Raw genomic sequence first — 9,831 nt, forward strand, 5'->3', positions numbered from 1 at the left:
GTACCAATGTTAAGCTTTCACCACGGTGTGATGAAAGAAATGTTTTTGGAATCTGGAAGGAAGCTTGGACTGACCTGATAAAAGCCAAAACTTGCAAACGCAGAGATTTGAACCAAGAACCAGGACTGTGTGGGTGATGTGTTAACCATTCATCCAATATGCTGCTGCAAATAAATTCACAATAATAACCAGTTTTGGTTTTATCCATTTGGAACTCACTGAAATTGCAGTTAACGTCCTTGTTTTATGTCTGCAGCTGTGAAAAAGACATTAAAAGTAAATGACAGTCATAACTTTTTCTTTTAGTTCATTTACTGACATTATGAGAACTACTTTGACCTTTTTTTTTTTTTTTAAGTTTTATTTTCTGTGACTGATCACATTTACTTGTGCTCTATGTATGCATTTAACAGATCTCCACTCAAACTCTCTGGTATTCTTAACTGACTTAATACACACATTTGTTAATAATTTAGTAAACTTCTCAAACCCAAGATGGTGGTAAAAGGTAAACTAATTGTTGGAGGCCCCGCATTGTTTAAGATTGTGGTTTGCAGGCTCAGACAAAAAACACCAACACATCCTCACAATTTACTCTTTCAAGGCAAAGAAGAGATGAGGGAATCACCTTCAAGTCAGTGGCGGGTTCGGTGTTGCTGTCTTATCTGTCTGTCTGAGACCGTTAATGACTTTGTGGTTCAACGACAAACTGACAACCTCTTGACAGGCTGGGCTCAGCCTTCAGAGACACAGGCTCTTAAGTGGTCTTAACAGGATAATAACACTGCACATGCAACCCACCGCCCACCCCCCATTCGATTATGGACACATTCTTTCTTTAGGGTTTGCTGAGCTGCAAAGTGGCAAAGCTAACATCCTGAGAAAAAGAAACATGTGATTTTGGTTGGAGTTAGGCCTCAAAAAACCAAGCAGAAAGATTCAGTAAGATTTGGTAAAGTATGCATTTAAACTCTTTAAGGCAACTGAGAAGAGATTCTCTTTCAATGCTAACTTGGCCTTCGGCAACTGAGTAAAACATAGCAAAAATAAAACCAATAAAAATACGGTACATATAATCGTTGTCAGTCGGAAACACCTGCATCCCAATATGGTAAATTTTATAGTTTGACACAAATACTACGCAACTATTCATTTGTTATTTTTACATAATATTAACAACTCAAGTGTTGGAAATAGCCTGAGATAACATTTATTAACAATCTTGACCTCTCGGAACCCATGCAAATAGCATGGTTAGACACTTAATTTTTTTTGTTTGTTTGTTTTCCCAATGCCTGTGTGGGTTTTCTCCGGGTACTTCAGTTTCCTCCCACATTCCAAAAACATGTTTGGTAGGATAATGAGACACTCTAAATTGTCCCTAGGTTTGATTGTTTGTCTTTTTGTACCCTCCAATGGATGGCAGCAAGTTTAGTGTCTAACCCGCCTACTGCCTGAAGACAGTTGCGATCGGCTCCAGCACCTCCCGTTGCCCTCGTGATGAGAAGAGGATTAGATAATGGATGGATAGCTGAAATGCTTTGTTGCAGAAGGAACCTGGTAAGACGTGGAGGCAGAATAATATTCACGCACTACATGGAGTAGTTGGGTCATTGTTTTGGTGCTGATAACGTGTAGATTCATTTAATAAATAACACGGTAATATATTGGGCATCAGGTATGTATTTTTCACAATTTCCTAGCAATTCAGGGCCAAACAGCATAAAGGATTGCATAGCTTTTACGTGATGCTACTGTCTAAAAATGTACAAACAAATCACATCTAATTCACAAAGCACACACAGATGGTGAACTGTTTTACAAACTGCACTGCCAAGTAGAATGCATCCTGGTGCACCCGTGGTATTTGCACCTTTTTTTGCATTCACAATTTTTGGCAGAGAAATAGCCCCACTCATTCATGTATTTACTTCAAGGTTCATTCGAATTATTTTTGCTTGTGAGTGAAACATAAAAAATAAAATGGTGGTGTAATGCACTTCAGCTGTGGTGGCTGTGGTGGTTGGGCAAACACAACACGGGAATGAGATGGAGAAGGTTTGCTCGAAGGAAAATGCTCAACTTGGGAAGGGCTAAAGGCTAACTCAATCAGCCTCATGAGTTTGCCATCATGACAACGTTACACCCTGTTGACAGATAGGCCTGCGCTGCAAAGCTCGAAACGTCCCTCGAGCCGCAAGTCAAGTGTCCTCTTATTGGGAACTTCCTTTCCTCTTATACGCGGAAACATTAGCAACCGACTATAGTTACAAGAGTCTCCGAGGAGACGTATGGACGAGGAAACATGAGCCGCTTTGCTTACAAATTCGAAGGAAACAAGCAAAGCCCCGAGGATTTAAACCGAGAGACCCAAGAATTTTGAGCCATCCATCCTACTCTGAGCAATAAAATTCAATTTGGTTTGTGGCAATATGGTATGAATAAAACCCTGAGTTGTACTTTAGGTCTTATAGAAAGAAAATGCGTCAGCTACTTCAAAATATTCCTTCTATTCTTACATTCCACTGGAACATGAAAGTAACTTCTCTGAATGTCTGTCTTACACAACTGAATTGAACTCAGCAGCTCACAAATACAACTGGTATAAAATGTATTTCTTCCTATCCACAATATCAGTACATTCATTTTGATATCTTCAGAGATTGAGGTGGGCATACATAAAGATGTGTATGAGGTGAGTTGTAGTTTTCTGCCATTAACCGAACAGAGCGATTTTTAACATTATGAAAAGGAATTGACTTGGTAGCGAGGCCACTAATAATTGAACTCACACCGTAAGAGCACTGACAAATATATCAAAAGCCTTCTATTATATTATATTACTGATTTACGTGGAGTGGTTGTAGAAGTTGCAACTATTCTCTGTTAACTGGGCGGGGGATGTTGGAATGGTATAATGGTATTTTTAATCCTTTCAACAGGGAAACGTGATTTGAGATGCAAATGTTTTGAGTTATGAGTGGGGACGAATGAAACTTGTATTCTAAAGAAATACAGTATATCTGACAGCACACTCATCTCTGATGACGTCATGGGTATGTTTTTCAGTATTGTCCTGAAATAATATTAATCACATAGGGAAGTAAAATAATGCTTTGCAAAAATCAATATTCACAGACAATTTACAGCTCATATACATATATTGCATATCCTGAGAACATACAATTTAGATCATAAGAGCATCGAGCTGGCTCGCCCGCTGTTGCGTGATGGTATTTCCAGCCAGAGGAAGAATCCTCTCGCTCAGTATGCTAACCAGGTAATATTTGCACAACTAGGCCAAACTGAAACGCCTGTCTTTGTTCTTGGCCCACCACAGCACCGGGTTTCTTCACAACTCACTTCCCAAAGTTGTGCATTCAGAAAAAGAAGACATTGTAAATCAATTACAGTGATGCACTCTATTCATTCAAAGCACACATATGTTGCTGCAAGTGGCTCAGCCTCCTTCTCAAGGCAAAAAAAAAAAATGGCTTAGTATAAGCGACTATTAATGTCAATTAGTCGGCATCATGCGTTTAAAAAATCGGAGGAGTTGACTAGTTTATTATAGTAATAATATCAATAATAATAACATAATATTAATATGAAAGGGAAGAATGATATGCAAATCTTCATAAAAAGAGTAAGAAAATGGTTTTGCAATTAACTAAAAGTCAGAACATTCCAATTCTGAACAGTCCACAAACATATGTGTGTATTCTAAATATTTAGTGGTTGTTTTAACTAAGGGGCTTACTCACTACATCCAGTGTCAGGTCACAGAGGCAGCTGCTACACGAGGGAAGCCCAGAGTTCCCTTTCCCAGACCACATTTTCCTACTCTTCCGGAGGGATCCCGGGCGTTCCCAGGCCAGCAAGGACACATGGTCTCGCCGGCATGTCTCTCATGCAAATAAGCCACTGCTCATCCTGACTCTCTTTTCTGTGTCTTTCATTGCCATGATAGACACAGCTCGAGTGTTGTGATGAGACGAGTGCCTTCTTGTTATCAAAGCAAAACGCAAGCCCACAAATCTATGCAGTGAATCAAGGTTGAACGAATCAGAATCGAATTGAGAAGGACCCCTAAATTCCAGCAATTTTGGAATTTGAATTGAAGTGGCAGATAGAAAGCAGAATGAAATTGAATTTCATCCATTAAATTAAATTCAGAAATTCTGAAGTTTGCACCACCTTGTAGTAGATCCATTGCCAAACACATATGGGCCCCATTAATAATTTCACAGAAATTTTGATTCTGTTCTGTCATCACAGCTAATGTCTATGCTAATCTGTGTTAACATGCAGGTCTACTAACTTATTGTCTTTGGCGCCAAAGTACGTAGTTCCATTTAGTACCGCCCTCACTTAAATGTGGCTCTTGGCTCTTCGCCCAGCCTAACTAACAAGTCATGGGCTGAAAAACCGGCATGTGGTGGGATTATTGAAATTAGCTGCACCATTACACCTCAATCTGGCAAAATTCAGAGTATTTCACTTACAGACACATTTTCATAAATTGGCAGCAGAGAAAAGATGTGCCTTCTTGTTTAATTTCACCATTCATGGGTGGGCAGGTACTCCAGAGACTCTGTTTGCAAACACACAATAAAAATATATATATTTTTAAACCAACAACTGTGGTGCTTTGAGATACGAGTGAACTGATTTATGAATTTTTGGGCTATAATTATAAACAGTACAATTGAATAAGTGTTATTTTCTGAAGGTGACCTCCTAAGTTGTTACTCCTGCAGTAAAATGAACACAAAAGGTTTACACCCCTAAACACATTGCAGTACCTTTTTAATAGTTTTGTGCAACCTTCTGTTATTTATAAGCATTTTTATGATTGCTGGTAATCAACCAATGCCACTCTATTTATATTCACAAGGAGCGGAACAGCTGTGTGCTGGATAAATTTAGATGTCACATGATATTTTGCAATTCTGTTTTTTTTTTTTTTTCTTTCTACCACAGTCTCAAAATGACATGAATAGAAACAATGAGAACTGTGCGCAACACCTGCTGGTCATTATGTTACACATGGGTTTGATCTTCGCTGGGCCCGTGAACTTTCACTATGCAGGTGCACCACTTGCTGCGTAATGTCCTTCATTGAGGGTTTTTGGGGGGTGCTTTGGTGGTATCACGGGTGAGCCAACAACACTAAAAGTTTTTATGATGCGGCAAGAGTTGATTCCGGGAGTCACTGCCAAGAGCCATCCAGATGTTTCTTCTTGCATCTGTTCTAGCAATACACACATAAACGCACACACACGCACACACACAGTCATTTTTATATTTAAAATAATGGTGAAGCACCTATTGTTTAAACGGGCAACACAGCAAAATAGATCAGAATTGCAGATTTTTTTTTTTTCTCAGGTGGTTATTTGTTGCTGGGCATCTTGCTTAGTTGTCAGCGGCCCACAATGCATCACCTAGGTCTGCAATGATTATGAGACCGTTTACATATTAATTTTAAAAATTAATCCAAGAATTGTAGTAAATATGAACACAATAAGAGTTAGAACAGTATAAATAATATGACTAAATACATAAATCATCAAATGCTTCTTAAGGCGAAGACAGAGTTGGGCAAACTATGGTCTATGGTCCACCGTGCTTTTTAATCCGGAAGGCCGAACTTGTCTAACTAAAAAAAAGAAAGCTAAACGATTCAATCATTTCGTCTTGTCCCTGCAATGCTTGTATTTCCCCAATAATTGGCGCACTGGCAGACAGATACTTTAGGGTGAGGCCTCGTCGTCCACCTTATATGGTGGTTGGTTCAAATGGGTGAAATAGCGAAAATCTTGTGGCTAAAATGTGTCGGGCATTTTCAAATTTGAATTTGATCCAAATTACTCTTTTTGTTCTCCTTCACGTCATCCACTAATTTCCTTGTCAGTTTTTAAAAAGTATATATTTCTTTCAAGCTGGGAAGCAAAAGGTACATTAAACTTGTGTATTCACTAGTCATTCCCAGCTTGCAAGGAAAAGAAGCTTTTTGCTCAAAGGACTGCATAGTGAGGTTTTGCGTTTAAAGTGAGGCAGCGAGCTACCTTCTGGTTGCTAGGCTGACGCTTGTAATAAGAATGACAACATCAAAGTCTTCAAAATGTACTTGCGATCTCCTGGATTTACATTAAGTTAATGTAAATGACTGATGATCTTTCTAAGTGGTCCAATTATCCAAGTGTTGGATAGTTGTACATAGCACACGTTTAAATATGCACAGCTTCATTTTTGAGATGCTTAACTCTCAACTGAGCTTTGATTAAAGACCGCAAAAATCGCCACAACTGTAACTAAGTGCTGTACATAAAGAGTGAACCTAAATAGAATAGAAAGGCGTTTAGTGTCACTTTATGTTGAAAACAAACGTAAAACAATAATAATTATAATCATGATGACAATAACAAACAGGCGTAAATTATTATTAGGCACCAGCAATAGGCTCAATGTTCCCACGGGTTGAAATTTTTTTAGATCCTGTTGACCTTATCTTTGTCAACGGCTATTTGTAATATTTGTTCGCATTAAGCTAGCAAACTGAAAGGCTATGCAACGTGTCATTCTCTTTGTATTATGCTTGACAGTAAATCAGGAAGTAGCATTAAAGAATTTGAAGCCTTTTTTTGAAGAACTGTTCACTGCCGAGTTGCTTATTGTGAATGAGTTGAATTGGGTTCGTTGTCACCATACTGTGCTCGGACCTAAAATTTGTGCCCACGAATAAAAGCAAAAAGTTGGCCAAATGACGGCTCATGTTGAAAAACTCTTATATCTCAAGACACCACTGTAAAAATGATCATGACAATACAAATTGCATTGTTGTTGATTACACCGTGACTGAATAAACCCATGGAGACACGGTGTTGAGTTGTGAAAGTTAGTGCAAAAGAATGTGGAAATGTGTCATGTCAATCATTACACTGCAACTGTGTCTTAAGTCTGCGTCTCATTATCTGCACTCGTACAGGACTCAATGTTTTATTTTTGTCTTCCAGCCAACCAAACATGGACCGCCAAGCCAGCCCTCCCCTCAGCAGAAGTCGAGTGGCTGACAGGCAGCGACACGCATTCCAACAGAGACAGTAAACAGGACCGAGTCACAATGCCAGATGGACCTTGAACTCTTTCAAGGGACGTCTGGCCTCTCAGCAATGCCCCCCTTCCCTCAAGTCGCCCCCCTCACCTCCCTTCCCCTGACCACAAACTGTAACCCTATAGCTTCATTGTCACGCTCCATATCCTCCTGCTGACCCCGGGCACAATTATACAGCTGACCCAGGCTCGATGATATAACCTTGGGCGTCTTTTGGGGACTGCTGGGGATCAAGGGGGTCCACCTCTTGTCTATCATGACGTGTCAGCTCTGCGTGTGCGTTAACCAGACACTTCCCCAAGTGGTCCCAGTGGGGATTATGGGCAGGAATAGTGGCTCCAATGCAAGCTCTGCTTCGATACGACATATTCTCAAAAGACCCCTTCAGATCAACAATGTGATGATTAAAGAGGGGCATTAGGACCTCTCTTAGATTCATATTTTTGTTTATTCAGTGATGCTCACATTTTCTTTTATGAAGAAAACAAGATATGAAAAACACACTATATTATTTTATGCGGTATTCAGGGATTCTGCGAGAAATATCACTAAAAGCCAACTAGAACAACTGAAAAGTATTTGGGGTTAATCGGAGACACTTCAAATAGTGGCAGTGTGCTGGCTCCAATTTTACGAGTTTAAATGTGATCATTCTGAATATGGACACAAAGAGAAATTCTTGATGGCCTGTAGGTCATATTAATGGTTGATACATTTTTTCAATTATTTTTTTCATGTTTTTTTTTTTACATCAAAAAATCCCAACAACAGGGATTTGTAGACTTTTTAGATCGATCCATCCATCCACTATTTAAGGCGCTTATCCTAACAACCTATGCGGCACACCCTGAATTGGTTGCCAGCCAATCGCAGGTCGCACAAAGACACAACCACTCACGCTCACACTTTCATCGAGAGACAATTTAGAGTGTCCAGTGAGAGAGCAGAGCAAAACGAGGCAATGCTTCCTAAGGGGGTATCCGACTTGATTTTTAATTTGATAACAATTGGAGAAACTTAAAATTTTGTCGATAAGTCGGGTGAAGTCAAATGTAGTGATCGGGCCTTAATCACAAGAACGTTTCAAGGTGTTTCACAGGCCCACAGTTGACAAATATTAACGACATCCCCTGATCTTAACCCCCAATGTTAGTTGAGATAGTGTGAAAGTCCAGTAAATCACATGAAGTTCTGCAGGAAAACGCTTTCTGTAACGTAAGTTGTTGGTTGGTCGATACAGAAATCTCTATTGCAGTGCCTCTAAGAAACCGGTCAACCTCTGAGCTTGTCACGGTCAGTTGGTGCAGAATCCAGACGGCGACTTCCAATTCGGTTAGCATCACCTTGCTCCTATTCCAAGATGGGAGAGAGGGAGCCGGAGAGAGAATAGAAGCAACAGTCAAACAGGCCATAAGTAGTTAAATTAAATGCAAGAGTATATGAATAAATCTTTAGTCATGTTTTAAACATTTCTACAAAGGTAGCAGCTCTAATATTCATGGGTATGGCATTCTAGAGCACTGGAGCCCGACAAGAAAACACTCTAGAACCGCCAGACCTCTTTTTGGATCTCAAGATTATTTAAAAGACCAGCGTTTTGTGAAGGAAGTTTTCGGGATGGATGGTGCTAATAGGTCAACCTTGAAATCAATGGGTAATATGATCAAACATTCTCATCCTTGTCAGTTGGCCATCTGCAGCATTTTGTACAACTGCAGACTTCTAATACTAGACAAAGAAAGACCAGAGACAATGCGTGACAATACGCGAGGCGAGAAGTAACAAACGCGTAAATTATGCATTCTGCATCAGTAGCAGATACAGTGGGAGGGATTTTAGCAATAATGTGGAAGTGAAAAAAAAAAGCACTTCTGGTAATATTCTTTTTTATTTGAAGTGAGCGAGTTGTGTCAACTATAACTTACTATTACTCACTTTGAGTAATCTTACCTTTCTCAAGACTCAGAGTGGTGTCCTTAAGCAGGTGCCTATGATGAACAGGGTCAACATCTCAGTTTTATTGGAGCAAAAAATTGAAAGATATCCATTTTTTGAATCTCAGCGAAGCGAGCCTCTCGATTAGGTTTGTTATTTCCAATGGCAAACACCTGAATAGATAATTGGGTATCATCGGCATAGCAGTGAAACTAATGTCGTCTTTATTTATAATGTCACCTAGAGGAAGTATGTGGACACTAAACAAAAAAGGGCCAATTACTGATCTCTGAGGGACTCTACATGTAACATTACAAAACTCATTGCTTCACAGTAATCGGGAGATTTGAAACAACCTATAACTAAAAATATATAATAATTATTTATCAAAGTAATCAATCCTTTTTTGGAATTTTTGATCATGAATTGTTTAGATATCTCTTTTTAATTCAAAATTGTACAAATGCTCTGAATTTTAGCTTCTCTGCAGTAAATATTTGCTAATTTCTCTAGTCCTACATAAAAGCGGACTGTTTACCTTTGGGTCGACTAAACATAATACATTTCCTTTTACTTTTGAAAACATTGACCAACGCTTTTGTCCATTTTCCGTCATGTTACAGCCCAAACCTGTAACTGAATCACAATGTTTATACGTGCACTCTCAATTTGAACTAATGTCTTGTTTTTTTAATAAAGGCTTAAAAATTTGAAAGTTTTTATTTATTTATTTTAATCCGATTCATTCGTCCCCCATAAAGAGCTGAACCAATCAGAAA

This window comes from Idiotropiscis lumnitzeri, chromosome 4, assembly GCF_059441095.1.
Source record: "Idiotropiscis lumnitzeri isolate Australia: NSW breed Sydney's pygmy pipehorse chromosome 4, RoL_Ilum_1.0, whole genome shotgun sequence".
Classification (NCBI taxonomy): domain Eukaryota; kingdom Metazoa; phylum Chordata; class Actinopteri; order Syngnathiformes; family Syngnathidae; genus Idiotropiscis; species Idiotropiscis lumnitzeri.